The 23,139-nt window shown below is 39.0% G+C and overlaps 1 protein-coding gene across 1 annotated transcript in view; it reads left to right on the top strand.

Annotated features, from left to right (window-relative positions):
• camta1a (calmodulin binding transcription activator 1a) overlaps positions 1-23,139 on the top strand; it is a 424,467-nt gene that overhangs the window by 143,506 nt on the left and 257,822 nt on the right.

Genomic DNA, 23,139 nt, shown 5'->3' with positions numbered 1-23,139 from the left:
TTGTTGCTAGACTGATAGTTTTCTACAATTTTTGTAAATAAATCTTTAGTGGGAAGCCTATTTAATTCAATTTCTCAAAATGTGTTCATTTATTTATTTACTTGTCTTTACATGTCTGCTTACTAAACGAGTAAATGTAGTGTACATTAAATATTGAACTGATCATTTGATTTGATTTGTTATGTGAAAATCAATAATGCAAGATATGAGAGGCATGAATCTAGCACAATGTATAAGATTGGTTGCCCAGAATAATGGTCAAATATATAGTTTAGCATTATATAGATTATTTTACTGCAGAATACCATGATTTGACCAATCAGAATCAAGTATTCCACAAAGCCATGTCAAGTTGAGATATTTAATAGCACCAGCTGAGTTTAGCACTGCCACGTTGCTACAAGTCAGCTCATCTTAGCACACGATGGCCCCATTGTCAACAGCATGATTAATATTTACTCTGCTCTCTTTCCATATGCAGTACTCGCAAGAGACGTCCAGCTCTCAACAGAAAAAAAAAAAAAAACAGAGGAGAAAGAGTGTGTGCTCATGTTTGTGTGTATTGTTCTTCACGCATGCCCTAGAGTCACAAAAAACAACAAACCAGCAAACAAATAAATGACAGACTCATCAGAAGAGGCTTGAGATGGATGCAGGGAATAAGGGCCGGTGTATAAAGGATGTGAATGCTGCCTTGAAGGCCAGGAGATTTCCATTCTCACTTATAGCAGAATAGACACTGAACACTGGTCTCTTACTTTGTGTCCTTCTCTTTTTTCATTGTCTCCTGGCAGACTAATTACAGACACTCACAATGTGAGCGATGCACAGGATGCACACTTCACAGAATAATACGAAACAAAACCCGGCTAATGACACTGCGCATATCTTAATTACAAATCTACTCAAGAGGCACAGAAGATTCCTTTTGTAGGTCCCCAAAAGGCGATCAAATAAGCCATTCAACGCATCTAGAATGCTTCACCTGGATCTCTTTGTTGGTGCAGGTCGGCGTGCGGATCATTTAAATGGGATCTCTTGATTCATTACGCTTCTATCAGTCACACCACACTGTTTCGATGTAACAGCATGTACTGATTATGCAGCCACTTAGGTTTGATCTAAAAACTCAGTTAAGTCAGCTTATTCACAACACTGCCTCCTTGTGGTCCTACTGTATTACACTAGATCATGTTTGCAGAGGTACAGCATCCCCAAAAAATATTTGGGCACTTTTGGACTCGTCACACTAGATGTCTTGCTGGAGCTTTTCTCAGAACGAACTTCTCTTTCCTGAGCCATTTTTGCTATTCCGTTTAGCCAACTGGGCCCAAGGTGATTTGTACTGGATGTATGAAGTCAGTTTTTCTCAAGTTTACAATATCTGTGGACATTTTCCCCAGCATCTGACATCCTTACTTTTGTACAATATAATTTATTTTAAATATATATATATATATATATATATATATATATATATATATATATATATATATATATATATATATATATATATAATATATTAAAAGTTTGAAATTTAAGACAATTGTTTATTATATTATGTTATGTTATATATTTTGAAACAAACTTTATGCGCTTAGTAAAATTTGTATTTATCTTTTTAGTGTAAATACATTCATGCATTGTGTGGATAAACTGTCCAGATACTCATTTGAACCACAATTTGACATTTTAATTACATGGTTGCCCATAGTTTTACATGTACTGTGATGTTACTTGTTGTCAGCTTGTAGCAACCAATCATTGCCATGTACCCCCATGTTTCCTGTTGATATTCAAATCTTTAGTATGTTTTTATTCTTTCATTTGTGCATCTGTCTGCTTTCTCACACACCCTCTCTCTCTCGATCTCTCCCCATCTTTCATCCTTTCTCTCCCATTTTGCTCCTGTTCTTTGTCCTTTCTGTCCTGTGTCTTCACAGGCAGATTGACTTGCTTCATCTTCTTTCCTTCACATTTCAGCAGCAGCCCATTTCAATTCTCATCTCTCCTTCAAAGGGTCTTTCACTATCCCCCTCTCGCTCCCTTGCTCTCTCGGGAGTGTAGAGGGAGAGAAGAGGGCAGCCTTGAAAGACAAAGATGAAAGAGAAAAGAAAAAACAAACACGCAAACAAATAAACCCTGCAGTAAAACAGCTTTTTCCATCTTGGTCATGGCAGGAAAGCCAAAGCGGAGGCAAACCGACAAGGCCCAGGTGGTAATGTACATGTACAGCTATAGAGCTTAGAACACTGACCCAGAATGCAGAGAGACCAGGGTGATGCTCTCTGCACAGTTAGTATTGTGTTTTCTTATGAAGATGCTGAGAAATAATTGCTTGTATGGTTATGTAACATTTTTAGCTGATTTCATCAGATCTTTCTGTATGCTATTTACAGAACAATATCTGAAAAATTACCCCTGTAATCTATCATAGTCTGGCAGGTTATAGAAAATATTTTCTGTAGTTATTAAATTACCGGTAAACAATGTCTTAAAGGGATAGTTCACCCAAAATTGAAAAATGATCATTTACTCACCTTCACATTGATTTAAACCTGTATGACTTACTTTCTTCTGAAGTCTTAGATCCCACCTAAGACTTCCAGTTCCTGTCTGCCTCACTACTGAGTGGTTTACTTTTGTAGCTCCCTTATAGCTTTATTTTGAATCTCTATTTACTAACATTCCTTGTTGTTATTATTTTCCTATATATAACTTAATCACCATCTGTTATTATTTAATATTCGCTTTCACATTAATCTGACATCGGTTGCTTTTAATCTAAATCACTATCGCTAGCACAACCTCGCTCCATTTTTTTAGTCCATCAAACAACTGTGGTAAGTTGGAATCAGTCAACAAACACAGTGAGTCATGGCATCTTCTGTTATTGTCACTTGCACTGCCTGCCACATGTTTAGTGTAGCCTTCTCTGTCAGCAGTGAGGGTTTCACATGTGATAAATGCAGAGAAATAGTTAGGTTGACAGAGAAGATTTCAGAATTAGAGACACGCATCAAACTTCAATCAAGGACAGTAAGAATTCAAGTGCTCTAGATACTGCATTGAATGCTAAAGACTTAGCGAGCCCCGCACATTGTCCGGTTCCGGTTGCAGAGCCCCCGCAGCAGGGGAACTGGGTGACTGTGAGAAGGCATAGTCACAGGACGAAACACCACTCTCCCGTTCTGATTAAAACATCAAACAGGTTCTCCCCACTCAGTGATGCACCCACTGAGAAACCTGTTAAAAGTGCCTTAGTTATTGGCAATTCTATTGTACGAAATGTGAAAATAGAGACACCAGCCACAATAGTCAAATGTTTTCCAGGAGCCAGAGGGCCTGACATTAAAGCGAATTTAAAAGTGCTGTATGTTCGATGTTTTTCACATCGGCACTAATGATGCCCAACTTGAACAAAATTTAAGTCACTTAAATGAAAATCACAGCTGTGGTCACCATTTACTTTTCACTTTTATTTTATGGGAAAGAGCAGCTTGAATACTCTGCTACAACAAATTTTGTGTTCCAAAAAGAAAAATCATACCGGTTTGGATTGAAATGATGGTAAGTAAATGATGACAGTTGTTTCATTTTTGGGTGAGCAATCCATTTAAATACTCCCTAAACCTCTGTTAGATATGTACCCCACTGGGAAAATCTTCCTTTGGGACATTGAAGGGTTCAACATCCTCCTCTCTTTCTTGTTCTTGTATATCTGTTCCACTCATTCTCTTTCTCCCTCTTTTGTTTTGTGTGAGGGTTTAATGGAGTCTGGTCAGATGGATGTAGTAGGGTCTAATGAGGGCTACATCACAGATGCAGACCGATGTCAAATGTCTGCCCTTATTTACAGGTGAGGGCTTGCAGGACATGGAAACGGGCACAGAGAGTTAATTAGGCAGGAAGGTAAGGTGGTCAGTGATGGGCAGCCCCATACATACACACAGCTGATGGGAAGGATACTTGACCTTCAGAGCTGGCAAACAAACATTTCGTACAGGCGGTTTTCATGCCTGTACCACACTCATGCACATTAATTGTTTATGAGGATAAACCTTCATTTTTTGTTTATTTAATATTGATGTTATTTATAGTATTTGCATGATATCCCCCCCCCCCCACCCCCAATTGAGCATATCCCTGATTTTTCCCAATCTGGGTTTTTTTCAGGTCTGTTGGTCTTTAGTGGTACACAAGACTAATATAATGCCACAGTCCAATTTTTGATAACCCCAGTAAATTTTGTACATTTTAATGTGAAATAACACACTGGAGACTATTGTTAGATTTCATCACTTAGATTTCATCACTTGTCACTAAAGGCAGAGATGGGCTAAAATTTATGCTCTTTTGCCTATAAAAGGCGACACAGGCAGACAGCTCTCACCACAGACTCGACCACATTATCACCAGTCCCTAATAAAAGGAATGTCACAAAGTGTGCTGAATGTCATTATTAATAAATCACAATTGTTAGAAATTGACCTTTGATCTAGATCACACAGCAAGGGAAAATTCACTAGAAAGAAAGCCCTGTCCATTTATGTCAGTCACGGCCCACAATCCAACACTTTATTACTGAAAGAGACAATTAACCTTTTTACACTGACGTCACTTGCCAGTGAGAGAGGATGAAAAATACACAGTTCAGAATGATTCACGAGATTAAAGATCCTAAAATTTGTGTAGCAGTCTGCTGTGAAAGACACTTCTACACATATTTTGCACTGATTGTGTGAAATGCGCAACTGTTTGAAACCATTAAATGGTTTAAATTTTGGGCTGCAATCTCAGATAATTCAGCTAATCTGAGCTATACAAAATAATCAGATGTAATCCAATTTTAAAACAAATAAATAATAATAAAATATGAAAAAGTTTAAGTAACACAAACACATATATCAGAACATCATTCATTTTCTTGACATATAACATATACACAAGAGACCAAAAGTCCACTAGTGAAAAAATAAACTGTTATTATTATTATTATGATTAAAATACTAATTTAGAACATTTTCTTTTCACTAGTGCTCTCAGATTTTTCATCATTGTTTTCATATAGAATTATTATTATTAACGTGACAAATGAAAGTCAAGTCTTGGGGTCAAAAGAAATGTCACACAATAGGTTTTATTTTTATTGTGGTTCTTCTATTATGAATGAGATAGAAAGGGTTGCTGTGCAAGGGTTTGGCCTGGTAAATATTTTGGCACATTAATATTTCATGGTAGGTGAGGGCTGTTTAGGTGATGGACACTGGTGTGTCGCTGTCCAGTATTAATGAAGAAGTTTACCCAGTTTAACCTCTTTTTAAGTTGCAAGGAGAATGAGAGGGAGCGGGAGAGAGTGTGTGTACTGTGTGTGTGTGTTTGTGTAAAAGAGAGAGCGAGAGAATGAGATGCAGGGCTACCAGGCTGACTGAGGCAATTAGATCTATTATTAGTCCAACAGTGGAAGGATTGATGCACACAATAGTCAGTGTGTAAGCAGAAAGCCAGGGACGTGAACAAAATTTTAACAGTGAGAATCTCCTAGATTATAGAGGCCTTCATTAACATTTTCACACATGGCTGCTTAACAAATGAGAAAAGAGCCCCACCATACAGGCAGATTTATCAGGTTCTTACCACCAGGCCTCGCCTGCCTGCCCTAAAGCTCACTCGTCACCTTTTCAGCCAAGAGGAGGACAGAATCCGCGTGGAGGCAAAGGACCTGAAACAACAGACCAGCCTTTAGAGCTAAGCTATTTTTGCCACTGTCAAACCATCTTTCTCATTTCAGTGATCAACAATAAGGATGGCCCGCTGACCTGGGAGAGTGCGAGAGAGCTTTGGGCCTGCTGACAGAAGAGTCACTTGCCCTTTCGGGCCAGTCTTTGAAAATTTTAGATTTGTTGTTCTCATATAGTACATCTATTTTTATGCCTTGCACATTTAAATCTTAGGCATCCTGTGATGTATTCAATATTGTTGTTGTGAATTCTGCTGATTTGTCACCAAGATGATGTAATCAAGCTGGTTAACATAGATGAGGTTTTGTCGAAACTACAGAAATTACTCATTGTTTTGGAAGCATCAGTAAGAATATCTTTAAAACTGTAAACTAGTCGTTAATGTTTTGCGTTGTCATGTATACCATAGTTTTTTAGGAAAAGTGTGTTTTTCAATTAAAATATATACTGTATATATTATCCCTAATCAATATAGATTTACATTGTAAAAATAAAAATGGGTCAGTCTTTTGAATTAGGACAGTGTAAATGTTCGCAGGGTAAATAAAATAATGGAAATACTATCCTGACTGAAACAACAGAAGGAAAAATAGATCTTTGTTGAGTCCTGTACTTTCCTGTTCTCCCCGGCGATACACGTGATACGCTTAGGTTGGCTATTTGCTTTTAACTTTAGCTTTGGGTATCGGAGCGTACCCCCGTGATCCTGGGTTGAATCTGGTCGAAAGCCACACGCGCTTCAGATGACCTGCTGACTCTGTGAGAAATGTTTTTGTGAGGGAAATTTTCACCCTCTGAAAGCTTCATTCAAATGAAAAATAGTCTGCTTCCATAAATGCAGGCATCAACAGAGCAGCAGCTAAAGAGAGATCTGGGAGCGGTGACATATTGGAAGGGAAATGGATTATACCCCATTAGTTCTATATGATTTCTTGAGGAAGCTAAGGACTCACTTCCACGTCTGTCTCGGCGGTTTCACTGACTCACTCATACTTTTTGGAGATCTGTCGGAGTCTTCCTTTTACATAGAGCGAGTGATAGGTGTGGAAAGGTGGAGGAGAACTCTGAAGCAAACACTAGATAGTCCAATTATCGGTAGCTAGTGAGTGGGGGCTGTCAGGCTCTGTGATTGGCTGGAGTCAGGTGTGAAAAACCTGGGACTGCAGATACAGGAGGTGGAAAGCTTGTTTTGGCCTTGTGCCAATCTCTTCTCGGTATCAATAATGAACATTTTAAAGAACAGCTTAGGCAAGGAGCAAACCCGGCTAATGTCCTTAAGACAAAGGGAGATATTGCAGCGGACAGGGGGCCAGAAATCAATTTCCCATTTGCTGCTTTAATTTGGGTGTGATGGGTGGAGAGATTAGGGCTGCTGGTACCTGTAAGCTTCTTTTGGTAGGGCCGTACCTGACGCCGGGGGTCTGCCCAGCTCGACCCCGTGCTAATTAAAGTTCTGGATTGATCCGCAAACAATGTGATACCAATCTGTCCTCCACAACCCCAACAAGCACATCTTCCCAAGCCAACATCTTGATAATAGGCTCATAAAGCAACTGCTAATGGCACTTTCTGGGCAGAGCCCTGTCGGATCACACGCTTAAGACTTGTTTGCTTATTCTGCACCTTAGAGGTGGCATGCCACACCATGAATGTCTGTTTGGATTGCTGCGTTTAGCTGTCCTCTAAATTCTGAGAGTGTCCTTTCTGTGATCTAAGGTGTGTACCGTCCATCCAGTCAATTGTATAGTCACACTCTCTGACTCAGGTCAAACATTCTCAGACGCTTCCTAAGTGTTGGCTTTTTTTTGTGTGACTTTGCTCCTAGGAGTGCATGATACAGAGGTACCATTATGGTACCAACAGATTGCTCATTTCCCATATTTTAACATTTTAACGCACTTTAATTTAATCCTTAAAAATACTAATAATAAAAATAAACACTACTAAAACACTGTTAAATGTAATCTTTAGCAAATCTTAAAATGAATATCCATATTTATACTGTACATTATAATGTTGTGATGACTCGATTCAATTTTAAAAGCATTTAAAATGAAAATGTTAGTGTTTTTTATTTGTTATTTATTTATTGATTATATAAAAAATATTTTTGGTTTATCATATTGACCAGAATTTTTATATTGGCTCCTCCCTATTTGCTTCCTCAGCTTCCTTGTGCAAATGAACCATATCTAATACCAACATATGAAGTTAATGTCCATTTGCTTTTCCAGACCTCAAATGGACTGACCAGTTTTATTTTATTTATTGACTTAAACATTAATTGCATAATGGTACATTAGTGATGTATCAACAAGACATTTCCTTCAAAATGAGATGCACTGACATCAGTGATTGGATATGATGTGGACGTTTTCTTTCTGGGAGGAACATGCAAGGCACTATGTAAACATTCATAAGCTTGGTTTTTCCTAAAGGTGCCTAGGTATGGCTATGTGTGTCTATGCTCCTGCATGTTAAATAAGAGGCTTTTTGGAAGTGTTCCTCAGAGGAGTTAATTAAACTGCTACCGGCTGAAGCTGATGAGCCACCCCACTCTGACCTTGAGGCTGCGCTTACCCTATGTGTGTGCATTTACCTACATAATCAGCCCTGCCCGCAGATCCAAGTTTAATTTAAATAAAAAAAATATTTAAAATAACACTAAACACTAAATTGAGTCAGCAAAATAAAACAATATTTAGTTTAGTACATGTTATAATGTTCAGTATGAAAAATGGATATTCATTTTGAGATTTGCTAATGATAACATTTAACAATAGTATTAGTGCTTTTAAAGATTACATAAGTGCTATGGGATTATGGCAATGGTAATCTAAATCTTAAAATACAAGAAATAATCATGTAAATTAGAACATTTGTAAAATAGCTGAGTGACGGATATGGAACTGATATTTCATGCATGCCAAATATTTTCAAAATAATCTTTGAGGCAAACTTGACACCATCTTATAAACAAAAATAAAAGTTCAAGATGTGACATCGGCCCAAAAGATCCATTTGAATGTGTTATGTGCTATGTGCTATATGCTATAGTGGTGGGATTAACTTAAAGACGGTACTTGCATCATGATTATATCGATTATTGACGTACACTTTGCGGTATATTAGCAGCTTTGCCACAATGTGTTACATTAACTGCTTTAAAGACTAAAACCTAGCATGATTGTAGCGGTGCTCATCCGAGCATGTGACTTTCATGAGTCCTTTTTCCGAGTGCGACATGATGAAGTGTTTGGTGTGACAACGAATGCAAATGATCCCTCTGTCAAGGTTGCTTATTTTAATATGGCAGGCTGGGGATTTATTAGGCTTGCTTTCTATTGGCTCTAGTTGGAGTCATACAGCTGCTGGGATCACAGACTGGAGACGTACCAGTGTGAGTATGTGTCCCCAGGCATCCACTAGATCTAGCACTGCATCATAAATACATGTTGTCATATGTAAGAATAGACTTATATACACTTACTCCCTATTACCACCACAATTGTGGTTTATCTGTAAATCTGCAAACTCAATCATGTATGTTGTGTGGGTAAGAAGTGTTTTACTTTCAGCCATTACAAATACATTAGGGAGCGGGCTGACGATGGAGGGGGGAGACAGAGATGTTCTGAGATGAAAACACTGGAGAGTGCTGTGTGGACAGGCTTTATATTTACTGTTTCAGAGTGCAGAGCAGAAGCCGTGGGTCTCAGCCCCGTTTCCACCTCACCGGGTCAGCGCCACCCCGCCGTGTCTGGTCTCTGCACCACATGGTGCGGGCACGATCCGCTCAGCGAAGCTGTCTCTTTGAAAAGCTCCATCCACACATGAACGGAGCGCAAACTAGGAAAAAATGTTTAGCAAGAATGGAATGTCACAGCGGATAAGCATCACAAGCTGCTCCATATTTATTATGTGCAACAATTTGACTTACAGAGAATTTAGATTAATAACGCTGAGCCCCAGGAAGTCATTTCCTTCGGAGCGAGTGATTTACATGCAGTATCGCCTGGAGAGAAGCTTTTCCCTGGTCCTTCTTTAGTGTCAGCTGAAAATAATGACATTTAACACCGTGTCCAAGGTTAATAGGTGCTCCCTCATCTTTTGAACTCCATCCCTCTCATGTGCTTTTGAATGTAGGAGTGGTTTTATTATAAAGTTATGCTTCGCAGGACACAGGTGTTTGTAAAGGTCATCAAAGATAGAAAACTTATGCTTGACGAAGCAGTCCTCTTGTTTTTTTTAGCCTCAAGTAAGTTTGTTCTTGTGCTAAATTGTATTTTGTTCTTGTGCTAAATTGTATGACGTGGAAGTATTTGCTAAAACGTAGCTTGAGTGTGTACGTCACATTGAAATCTCAGTCTTTTTGTTCTGACAGTTAGATGTCGTTCTATGGCTGATGTTCGTATTGCTGAGCTGTGTATCACAGGTGTTACTCATGTTTCTGTTTCTGTCTGATACTTCTGCTGCCCTAAGGGTCTTTAGGTGTATTGATGGAGTCAGTTCTCTCCCAAAAAAGAAAACTAGTATTTCAGCTGGGGGATGGTGATGCACCACCCTGAATAAATATATTTTTCATGATTGCCTCTTCCCTGTGTCATATGATTGTTTTTAACAAGCCTGACTCCCCTGCCTGGTGTGCAGGATACTTATTGATAAATGATTAACGGCTGCAGAAGGTATGAGGAGCAGGATTGTGCCTCCCTTCGGTGAGCAGACCTGCTGTTGAATATTTCATCGGCTCACAGATGTGCTGCCGATGTCTGTATAACTGCTCCTGGCCCCTCAGCCCTGCTCTATTAGAGACCCGTGAACAACGATCCGCAACCCTCTCCGGCACCCATTCTTAAACACGAGATAACGCTGGGCTTCTCTCAACTCTCATTTCTCAATCACAGTACAACATGTGTGTGGGGCCGGGAGGATGTTGGCATGTCTGGTGAGATCTGAACTCCATTCCAAGCTCACATGTCCACTTTTGCCTTTTATAAGCTGCGACTAAAATGTTATTTTCAAACGCTCTTGACTAGAACTTTCTACAAGTAGACAGACTTTTTTTTGAATACTTCTAGGATATTGTTGTGATTGGGCATTTAATGTTGCCTACTATATTTAAATATAATATTTTACATTACATATTTTATTAAAAAGTAATAAAATGGGAAGCATCTACCAGAAAAGCTAACCATGTTGGTAAACATATGTGTTTATGTTGACATTGTGGTGCCAGGCGGCCCCGTCTGTCTGTGTTACACTGCCATCTCCTGTCTGGGAGCTCTGGGCGAGGAGGCAACAGGGATTTGGAAAGTCTGAATGTTCTGTCTAGTTCTGAAAAATACAACTCCGATCAAAGAAGCTCTTGCTTTAATCCTCCACACTCAGATGCCTTCCCCAAAAACACTGCCAGCCAAACTGCCCTAAAGTACTGCTGCTATTTTTACTCTTCATCATAGCACAACAACAGAAAAGGGAACCCTTGCGTGTGGGTGAATTTGAAGGCACAAAGCATCAGGGAATAAGAAGTTAGAGTGTATATGTATAAGTGACAATGTGTTTGTAAACTTTGTATTTAGAAGAAGTATTGTACATAGAGCAGTGATAGACTGATGTACTGATAATTTAGCTGAAATTATTTTGTTTATCGTCTATTTTGTATTTGTTGAGCAATAACCATGTTCACTTGCCTTGTTAACAAGGTTATGTCCCACTCATGTCAGTTTCTACTGAAATTGCCACTATCTCTGTCACCCAAAATCTGTTAACTGACCCATTTGATGCATGCCAACCCGCTATTGTGGTATCAACTATTTAAGATGGTGTGTGGGTGTGGGTGTGCGTGTGTGGGTGTGTGGGTGTGTACATTTTAATTCAATATTATGTAGAATAAGTAGGGATACACAATACATTTTTTTATAATTGATCTGTATCTGTTAATATTGGATATTTAATTTTTATCAGCTGTTATACAAGGCAAATGAGACATTTTCTCATATGAAAATAATTTTTTTTTTAAATGTATTTAGCTAATTTTCAATGTTTATTTTTTATATTTAGGTTGCTGTCAATGCTCAAAAAAAAAAAAAAAAGCATTTTAATGATTATTTTAGTGTTTATTAATTTAGACAAAATAGTGCATAATTTTAATAATTTATCATTTATTCGTCCATGACAATGCATTCACATATCCCGAGTGACAGAATGACAGAATTCAATTGAAAGTGTAATCTTGATATTTGTATTGATAGACTGTCTTTGTGCACCCATCTCAGAGACTCGATCATAATTTATCCCAGACGAATAGAGAGAGCCTCTCCGCCATTCTGATGGGTTGGTGTAATTTTTTATTAACTGAATTGTGAGGGAATGATCAAAGTCCATAGATGTCAAGTCGTCAAAGTCACTGCTCTCATATAGAGTTATAGGATTGTGCTGTGCCTCTATATTGACCTTTTTATTATGCTACACACTGCCTAGCTGTGGTTGCAGGTCTGAGAAATCCTGGCTCATAAAATAACATGCTAGATGACTTTACTCCCACCCTCTCTCACTGTTATGTACGTGTGCTTCATGGCTCATTAAAATATAAATAGGTTTGTTTACATTTTGTGAAGCATTGCTTTCTCATATGTACAACAGAAAGCAAGAAGACTTAACAGCTCTGATAGGCTGGGCTTAATTGTTTTTGCCATGAGCATTAGGCAAATGCACCAGGTTTATTGCACATGCCTCGCATGTTGCTAACATCCCCCTTAAATCTTATACTACATTCAGTATCTGCTGTAGATCCCATCGCCCTTGTTACTTTACAACCTGATACGACCTTAATGGAGCATAACGATTTACTATGTAGAACTCTTTGGATTAGTAGGCTAATTTCTTCATTGGTAGATTGATATTTTTAATATACAGAAGTTATTTATTTATTTTACTTATGTATCATGTCATATGTCATGGTTAGAGATGGGTCATAGTAGTCTTTTGCATATATATTTATTTATGCATATATCATTTTTTAGTTTTTAATTATTTAGATATTGGACAGTTTGCATGTTAATATCCTCTTGGAGATGCTGCGTCATTCGCTTTAAATCACTCCTGCTACAGCCATGCACATGCAGAAGCATGTTATTGATCATTGCATTGTGCTTTGTCTGTTTTTGATTTTGTCGATTTTGTAAATAATTATGTTGTTTTGCTCATCTCTATTCATGGCCAGTTTTCAGTGTGAAGTGTGTTTCAGATCACAGAAGGCCCTTGTGACTAGAAGGTACATGGTTGTGACAGGAGACAGAGAAACAAAGATTAGAAAGACTGACTGAGAATGGAGAGAAGGAAGGGAATTAAATGGCCTTACCGAGGGAAAGAAGAAGAGATGGGGGTTTGGGGTGGAGAGCTGGCCAGCATCGGATGAAGGATGAAGGTGGGGGCTGGAGTAATGGCAATGATGAATGGCCCGTGGCTCATCAGCGTTCGCCAGGTTGGTGTGCAAAGATTAGATTTTAATGCAGTGCTTTGACTTTCCATCAGTAGCAAATAATCACAGAACATCCAAATTAAGTGTTGTTTTGATAAAAAAAATGAATCAAATATGAGACTCTGCCCTTGAACAAGAGCCCTTTAAACTATGAAGGATACATTAGTCCATTAGAGAGAGAACTCTGACAGGCAGAAACAAGTGTATTTGGGTAGAGCAACTATTTGTTTCAGATGGATTAAATGTCTTTCCATTAAACTTATTGATAGCTGTCTGTTTATGAAAAACTATGTTTGAGTTTCTTCCATTTAGGCATTCCTTTAAATGCGATGGTCAAGTTAACTCTGTTGCATTAGCAATAATGAGATATGTATGCATGTACAAACACACACACACACACACACACACACACACATATAATGATTTGATTATAATTAAAATAATATATTTTTTAAATATAATTAATTTGTAATATTTATATTTAGTTCTGTGTATTCTTACATTTTGTCAGTTATTTAATTATTGTGCTAGTTATCACATTAAAATGCACATTGTACAGCTGATGTACCTGATTATATGAAGGTTTCATACTGTTAAACTTGTGTAGGAAATGATGGTCTTTTCAGCCAAAATGATAATACAGTAATGGTACCTGTATTTTGCCCTGGTACTTTGTGTCTTTTTGACAGTTTTGAGAAAAAAACGTTTTTGTGACAGGTTTGACAGTCTTTTTAGTTCTAAAATAAAAGGTAGTTTTTTATTTTAAAACCAAATAGACTGTTTAGCAACAGATTATTTGCAAATGCCTTTTTAATAAAAGGTAGTGTCATCCAGTGATGGCCCTTTGCAAATAATTTTGTCTTAGAACACTGTTAGTAGTGTCTTCTGGTCCTTGAAGTATAGTGAAAGCCTGCTGCCTTTGCTACACACATCCACCACCCTAGTGGCCGTGCGGGGGACAAAAATAGTGTTTCGTCTGTTGCCAAGGTTACAACATTGACAACATGACATGGCCATTCATTCTCAATACTGTATCTCTCTGGCCTTCTGTGAGCACACGTCTGCTAATCTCAGGCCTCAATCTACCCTCCTGTCTATTTTTGAAGGGTGTGGAGATGGTTTGCGTTGGTGGGGTGGTGGAGGGGGTATCTTCCCTTCTCACTCAGCACATCCCACCAAAACACACTCTCACACACACACCACAGCAGCTCGCTGATAACACAATGAGAGTTCCTGCTCGCCACCAGAGCGTGAGAGGTGTAATTGAAGCCGTTTCTATGCAGGCCCATGTGTCACTCCTCCATTTGCAGGTATGCTCTGCTGAGAGGGGATGGCACTGAATGGTAGAAGAATGGTAGTCACATTAAAACTGTAATTGAAAGATATGTTATCATGCCTGACTCTTCTCTGGAGTTGGCACTGTGTTCAGAGACAGAACGAGAGGGGGAGGTATCAGAAGCACTCTTCCGCTAAAGGAGAAGAAAGGAGACCTCTTTTAATTAAAGGGGGAACCAAAAGTTGAGACTAGAGGCATGTTTGGCATGAATAAGTTGCCCCTTGCCTTTGTTCTGTGACATTGACAAATAGAGTTCTGGGATGGAGAGAGAGAGACACTTATCTTTGATGCATAATGAAATCAAAGTCATGGAAATGAACATGTTCTTTGAGGTTCAAGGGGCTCATAGTGAACTCATATTATCTGCCTTTTACAAAACACGAGTCGAGGCAGTGTCACACTGTGTCATTTTTAAGTATGGGGTTGGTCAGTGTTGCCGTTCTCTTTTGGTGCCTTTTTATGAAAGCATCAATCGGAGTTGTTATCAGATGTTTAATTACTGACTTGAGATGCTCATGGTTAGATGGCTTTTTTAGAAGTTTTTTTTTAAATTCTGGATGTATAGTCAGGTTACTGTTGAGCTGATGAAATCAATTCAAAAGGCAATTTGGTTGCTTGGAAAATCTGCTTCAAGGTGTACCGTAAGGGTCATTGAGAATATTGATTTAAACTTCAGCTTTCCTCTGATTTGCTGGTTTGATTGGTATTATTCAAATTAATATCGATCCATCTATTTATTCTAGATATCACATGATTTGAGCTAAAGAACTTTGATATAATTGTTGTCAGAATATATTTCTGATTTATGCTATTGCCTACACAGAATAAAACTGTACCAAGATGGTTGCTGAGTTGACTGACTTTCCTTTAAGAGTATTTAGCAAAACTTCCAACAAGGTATATTGTGTAACCACAAAACACACAGCGTTTATATATTAATAATAATAAGACCATTTTTATTACAAATACACATTTTATTAATTTTATCCTTATTTGTTGTTGTTTTCCCCTCCAAATTTTTAATTCTAATTAAATGCCTTTTTTCACATTGTCCTTGTCATTTTTATAAGCTGCATTTAATAGCTGTTTTTTTTTTTTTTTTTGTCATAACTTTTATCATATTGTGCATTTTTAAGCATTACTGGAACGTTTATTGACCAACCAGCGGTCAGGTCCGGCGCGGTTTTGTAATAATTTTTTGGTTTTTACAAACTTCTGTATTTAAGACTGCGGATTGAGCTGAACTAGATTGAGACATCGATCAGCGCAGTCTTTGCTTGATTACAGAGCAATTGTGTAAAAAAGTGGCTTCACTTCCTCACTATAGGCTTTACCCATCAGCCTCATTCATTCATTGCCCCAGGTCATTGAACAGTGGAAACATGCCTATTTAACCAGTGCCGCCATTAACAGCCTTCAGATTTTCATGACAGATGCCATTTCTCAGGATGTTCACATGGCCGTTTTTACTCGATGGCTCCTAGCAGCATTCCCAAATAGATTTAGCAATGATACTGTGAGGCAGAAAAGGGGGAGATAAAAGAAAAGGGAAAAGCGACAAAAATAGCCTTTTCTGCAGAGTTCATTTATGGGTGCCTTGAATGCATTTGAATTACGAGTGCTTCATCTGCCTTGAGCTGATTTTTATTAGCTGCCTCTTTGTGCAGGATTACAACCACAGCATCCATTTTGTGCCATCTTTTTTTATGTTTAAAGCATAACTTTTAGTTAAAAAATTTCCCTCACACACAGTCTGTCCACCCTGTCAGAACAACGCATTCACTAGTTTGTTCTTAATGGGTAATTTTAATGTCGCTGGCCACAAATTAAGAAACAAAGCTTGCAATTAAAAAAGTTTATTACGCACATTTGTGGCTCCTTGGTTTTAGCCAGAACTCTCTCATCTTAATGTCCTGAGAGAATGCGGCAGATATTCAAATGAGTTACTTTGTTATTACCTACAGTGATGCTGTGCTTTCACATTCCTTAAAATTAATTCTATCCTCATGAGTGGCGTATATCGCATTCATCTTGTTTCTGCTGAACACCAGTGCGATATCGTTTCTTAACTCATGCTGTAATTTGGCTACAGTGAGGAATGTATTGTGTTAGATAAGAGAAAATCATCCTCCCCAAGTGAGAGGCCCTGGTGCACTCCACCTATACTCTGTATGTATTTCCATATGGACAAATATTGTACTGTTTGTGCTACGAACCTTAATTCATGTCTTGTTGAGGAGATGCTTGACAGATGAAAAAATGCCATAGACTTTGATTAAAGACAAGACTCAAGACATATCAAGAATATCAAGAATATTGCCATTAGGGTGGGCTGTAAATACTTAGGCATCTAAGCAGCTACCTAGTAAACACATTGCAACATGCCACAAAATGACCCTGGAACGACAGTGAGTTTTGCCAGGGCAAGTACCAGTTATATGTTCTTCAGAGAATGTAAAAATCTAGTTGAGTGTTGTTTTGCTCTTTTTTGTGTGTGTGTACGTGTGTGTGTGTGTGTGAGTTAAGCGTTCCCCATTACTGGCAGACATGAGAAGCACATGGCGTGGATTTGTCATAATTAAAGCAGGACTTGGCGCAGCATCTGAGGGAGACACGCAATAAAGTCTCCGGTTTATTTAGAATACTCTCTCTGGTGCCTCAGGGGACTTGGGGGACCTCCTTGCACTAAATCTAGTTGCCAGAACATATGAGGGGGATAAAGAGGTTGTATTAAATTTGTTGACTCTCAGATCTCCTCTCAGGCAGCTCAGTATTGCATTTGTTGGTTTCTCCAGCCCTCCTAGCCCCTTTTCTCAGTTTGTTGTATTGAATCAGACAGTGCTCAGATCCTCTCCACTGCATGAGTTGAACACTATTGAATTGCTTGGCTTGTAGATCCACAATTTTAACTTCTTTAGACCATATTGAATTTACCGGCCTAGGGATCAATAATACTTTTTTGTGTGTGTGTGTGTGTGTGTGTGTGTGTGTGTGTGGACAGTATTGAACCAGGGGTTCGCACCACATCTGAAAATCCTGGAATTGGCCAGATTGTTTTTGAATCTGCCTGTCACACCTAGATAAAGGCTGTAAATTCGTTGTTGTGAAACTGGGTCAAATTCTCACTTGTGTATTAATATAAAGATTGAAAAGGCTTTAGGTCAGGGGTTTTCAAACTTGGGGCCACAATACGGGGTTCCCTTAAAACTAGACAGTATATACATTATATGAATGTATTTTTTTAGGACTAACAAAGTGAACCGTAAATCTGCCCAGGAAAGATATTTATCGTGAAAATCACTATACAAATACATCCGAATTTAATTGAAAATGGTTCTTCAGGTTTTGTATATTTAATTACTCTTATAATGGTTAGAAAAATATACACTTACAAGCAGGGTGGGAATTATGTAATTTTAGGGGCAAGGCCATTTGGCCTCCACCTTTTCTTTTTTTTTAGGGGCACCAAGGCCATATGACAGGGCACAAAGGCCATTGAGTACAATTCGATGGTTTTCCCATTCAGATTGATACCATAACATCCTAATTTGGAATAAGACATGGATTATGACTTTTTTAATAAAAAAAAACATTTTTTAATGAGAGAGAGCGCCATTACATCCAGAAGGTATACACCCTCACACAACAATAGAAACAACATAAATGCCAATAAAAGCATTCAGAAACACCACAAATGCCAATAAAAGCATTCAGAAACAACACAAATGCCAATAAAAGCATTCAAAATATTCATTCAGTCCTCTATATCATGTGAGTGTGAGAGAGAGAACCATTTCATCCAGAAGGTATACACCCTCACAACAATAGAAACAACATAAATGCCAATAAAAGCATTCAGAAACTACACAAATGCCAATAAAAGCATTCAAAATATTCATTCAGTCCTCTATATCATGTGAGAATGTGAGTGTGAGAGAGAACCATTTCATCCAGAAGGTATAAAATAATCAGATAAAAAAAAATGTGTGTGTTTTTAAACAACCAAAACAAATAATGCGTAACGAAAATGATGTGGCTGTAAAATGATCAAGCATTTGGCTTTTATTTCTCAAAAAAACAAACAAAAAACAGAGGTATTTATTCCAACTCCAACATTTGGTTCCAAAACTAAGCCTATTTATTGTAATTTTTACCCATTTAGTGTTTATAAGTGCCAGTGCCAACAATTATATAACAATACAGTTAAGTCAACTTTATACTGTAAAACATGTATAACATGTAAAACTATGAATACAAACTTAAATAGTAAAGGCCATTTGGCCTTAGTTTTGTCTTCTTAATACAACATTACAAAAAAAGGATTGCATCTTCTGCAAATTACCCACCGGAGAACAAAAATAAATGAAATGAATATAAAATATCAAGCCAAACAGGTACACAATGTATACAATTTATAAAAATAAATAAATAAGTGTAGCTTTGAAAAGGGGAATGTTTTATTGCAAATATGCATTTTGTTAAATAGAAAAAGAACAGCATTTTGTTTTTCACTTAGGCTAGTTGAAGTATATTAGCACGTTTTGTAGTATTATATTTTTTTGTTAATTGAAAATGTTCTATGCTCAATTACTTTGCTAGCCGATTATGTCTTCCCCAAAAGTACGAGTGGATTTGGAGAAGCAGGCTGGGGAGTTTAATTTTTTGTTGTTTTTTGTGACATAGCCTACAAACAAGGTCTCGCAAAGACTGCAATACAATATTTGTTCCTCGATCACGTCCCTCAGCATACAGTGAATGCATGCTGAAATTATTGTTGCGTGGCTACATAAAAGTTTAAGCATATGTGATGCATTGCCGCAATTGGTCTGACTGGCGCGTGAGAGAGACGAGGGTGCATGTGTGTGTGTGTGTGTGTGAAGGTGTTCTTTTTTTAGGCTATACTCTCTTGCAATTGAACGTGAATACGTTCGTTTACTACTTAAAAACATCAAAGCTAAACATCATATCTAGTCAAACCGCATCACGACATCACTACAAATACAGTATGGGATTAAAATCAGCGAACATCAATGTATAGGCTTCGGCACGGGCGGAAATATTGGCGCTGGGTTAAAAAAAAAATGCGAGGGACAGAATCGTTACCTTGTTTCAGCGACGCTGAAAGGAAGCGATCCCAAACTTTAGACATTCTCTGCCGTTTATGGACATCTTTACTCTCCGCCATCGCGCCAACTAAATTCAAAATGTATCACGCGCTATGGTGTGCTTCCTGAAAATTGAACAATGGTCCATGTGAAACAATCAGATCCCTGCTGTAATTCAAAGCAAGCCCACTATGCCGCACTGGCGCTTTATACATGGAACTTGGACAGGGCCAGGGCGCACAGGCCACTGTGGCCGTACAATGATTTTTTTTCACGGGGCATGAAGGCCAAAGTGTAGGGCAACAGCAACCTCAGTATCATTTGTTCACACTACTTTTTAAAATGACTTGCTTTAAACGACCGTTGCAGGCAACTTGAGAAAATAAATATCTGTATTATGGTCAGTAGACAAGGTGGCGGCATAACTATAACGATCAGTCTATAATCCCACCCACTTTGAAGCGGTACTAAACTGCAGTGGAAAAGAGCCGAGTCGTGCCGAACCAAGTCATACCACGCAGTGGAAAAGCACCTGAGTCTTTGAACAGAAAAATGTATAGCTGCCTTTTTTGAGAGGGGGAGTCCCCTTGTAAAAGGATCATCATATTCTGAGGTAATATTTGGCATGAAAAAGTTTGAAAACTACTGCTTTAAGTTATGGTTATGGTTATGAGTAATAACTAAATGTTTGGGGGTCGAGGAAAGAGTAATGCTACTGAATTGGCATTTAGACTCACCTAAAGCTGCATAAACAAATACAAATAGTTCAGCATAATTCCATGTGCACTTTAACCCAGATTTTTCCCTTTCACAGTGGGAAACAGGTTTATTGTATGGGCGATGGTAGTGCATTTGGATTTTTACCTCCAGGGTAATGAAAGGTCTAATAAATAAAAACATCAGTGTTGCAGTGAGCAGCTCCAGCATATGACTGGAATGCAGTGAGGCCTGGATGTGCACAGTCTCAGGGCGGAGGGGTGGCAGTGGCTGGCAGAGCTGATGAATGGATGGCACGCCGCATTCTGACAGAGACGAATGTGACGGCCCCGTGCTATCAGAGCGGGCGGGTCCCTGCTGAACGGGCTGCGGGGAGATCACGTGATCAGACCCTGTTCTCCAATCAGGCTGTGGCGGAGGAATAAGACAAGGAGCCGTGGCTTGACTGTTGGGCTCCACAATGACTTTCTGCCTCAAAGTAAGTGTCCCAGATGGCCATCTCTCACACAGAGCAAAGTGATAGGACTGGGCTGCTGTAGTCCGGATAACCATCAGCTCACTGGATTTGTCCTTCATGCGTCGTCATTAGTGTTTGGTCGGGTTAGGCGCCTGGAGACCATCCCACAGGCATCAGATAGTTATCCCTGCTCAGCTGGAATGCAGACGGACTGAATCTGATGTGTTCATGCTGCTATCAGTCCATGGTAAGGTTAGATGCCTGGAGAATGTCTGGGGGCAACCACATTAGGTCAGTCCACCGGATGGAGAGTGTCATGGTTAAATATTACAGCATCTCATTTCAACTCCACCCAAAAGAGCGATCCTTCCACCTCCATCCACCAGAGAATCGCTTAACATTGCACTGAGCAGGCCCATTACAAAAAAGAACTGAGTCAATGGGAAAGGGAGATGATTAAGAGGCTTTCTGTGTTAACAGAGGAGAATATCAGGTTTTATTGAGCTCCCTTCTATTCACTAGAAGTCTGTGTTGCAGACTGAACTCGAACGGCGACCAGGCTATTAATAGACTATTGATGAGTATTGATCTCTGGCTCGCATGACACATGAGATACAATGAGCAATAGATCCCTATGAAAAGCGGTCTTCTCTTTTTGCTTTGCACCAATTGCATATTATTATGGCCTTGGAAAATTTCTCTGATAGATTGGCCAGCTGGTCTTTCATAGTTTGGGGAGGGAAAATGGGTAAAGCACAAGCTCAGATCGGTGACCATTTGTAATATTCTCAAAGGAACTTTTAATCATTTTGCCCACAAAGATTTTAAAACAATCAATAATACGCGTGGGATCGGAGGCGACAAACGCCTGAACAGTAATGTGGACGTGTTTTATATGGGCGTGCGCACGGCCTCGGTTCCTCACACAAATGAGAAGAAAAGTTCAAAGCCCTGACATACGCAATTACACATGAATTAGGGGGATAATGACCAGGGAGAGTGTGTTATATCAATAACCCGTTTAATGGTCAATCTCAGCAGGGGTGTCTGTTGACTTGTGTTGGATTTACTTTAATTGATGAAAAGCCGTATAGCAGGTGGCTTACTAGGCCTCAAATGAGAGCAAAACTCAAATAGCCAAATTAAAAACTAAATAATAGATGAGAGACACTGGGATGCGATCAGGGAGAGAAAGTGTTGTAATTATTTGCCTGTGGAAAGAGGAGCTTCTCTTGTAATGTGGCTCCTTATGTTGCATTCACCAGAGTGACGAGAGATAGGTGATATACTCTGACTTTTTCATTGTGTCCTTGTGGTTGGTTGAGGAAAGTCAAACTGCTGTCTTTATGAGAAATGATTTAAATGCAGAATGACACTATTTTAATGGAATTAGCCACTGGAATGAGAGCCAATGCTTGTGTATTTGGGCGTGCATGATGGCTGAGGAAAGGTTGTGGTTGTTGTTGTTGTTGTTGCGAGGCCAACTTGCTGTCACGCCAACTGTTTGGAGCTGATGTGATGCTCTGCTTTCTGTCATCCTCAATACTCTCTCTTGCTGTCAGCACATACGTGTTAGCAAACATCCTTGGATGATTTGAACAGAGAGGGTGAATTACTGTTGATGAAATCAGTTCTTTCTCGCTGCGAGTTTTCGTTCATCCATATTCTCTTGTAATAACAGCCTGCAGTCCTTCTGCTTTTTTCCTGGCAAACAATAGTTATTCTCGTAATGATTCAATTTTTCAACTGTCTTTGCAAATGAAAGAGACCATTTATTCTTGTTTTGCATTTTTAGCCGTAATGATGAAGAATGTTAACGAGCAGCGCTGGGTTTCGGTGACGAAACGTCCACAGGGCACGGAAATCTGCATATCAAAGAGGTCCCTGAGAAGGCACACTCTGAGAAATGGGTTCGACACTACTCTCACCTCCCCGTAGGCTCTGGGCGGCAGCAGAGGATGCATCCTGAACATGAGCCAGACATGTTTGCAACCTAGAACTCTCCATAGCATTGCCTTTGAGACACTGTCACAAGTTCATCTGATTTGGCTTTTGTTCTTTCTAGGATTTTAAAGCCGTTTCTCCAAATGCGTTCTTGTCTGTTCTTGTGGACTTGTGAGACATCATCAGTTGCTGCCCAAGTACTTTTCCATTTCAAAGTTCACATCTATCCAAGTACTGTTCAAATCCCTGGATGCGTTCTTGCTCTGCCCCTTTTATCGAGGATGCATTGAGAGGTGACTTGTGTTCAGCCAGGTATTCCAGAATGCATCTCGCACCAACCAGCAAAGCGTCAGTAGCGA

This window comes from Abramis brama, assembly GCF_963993115.1.
Source record: "Abramis brama genome assembly, chromosome: 22".
In the NCBI taxonomy this organism is placed as follows: Eukaryota; Metazoa; Chordata; class Actinopteri; order Cypriniformes; family Leuciscidae; genus Abramis; species Abramis brama.
This window is presented reverse-complemented; position numbering and strand designations above follow the sequence as displayed.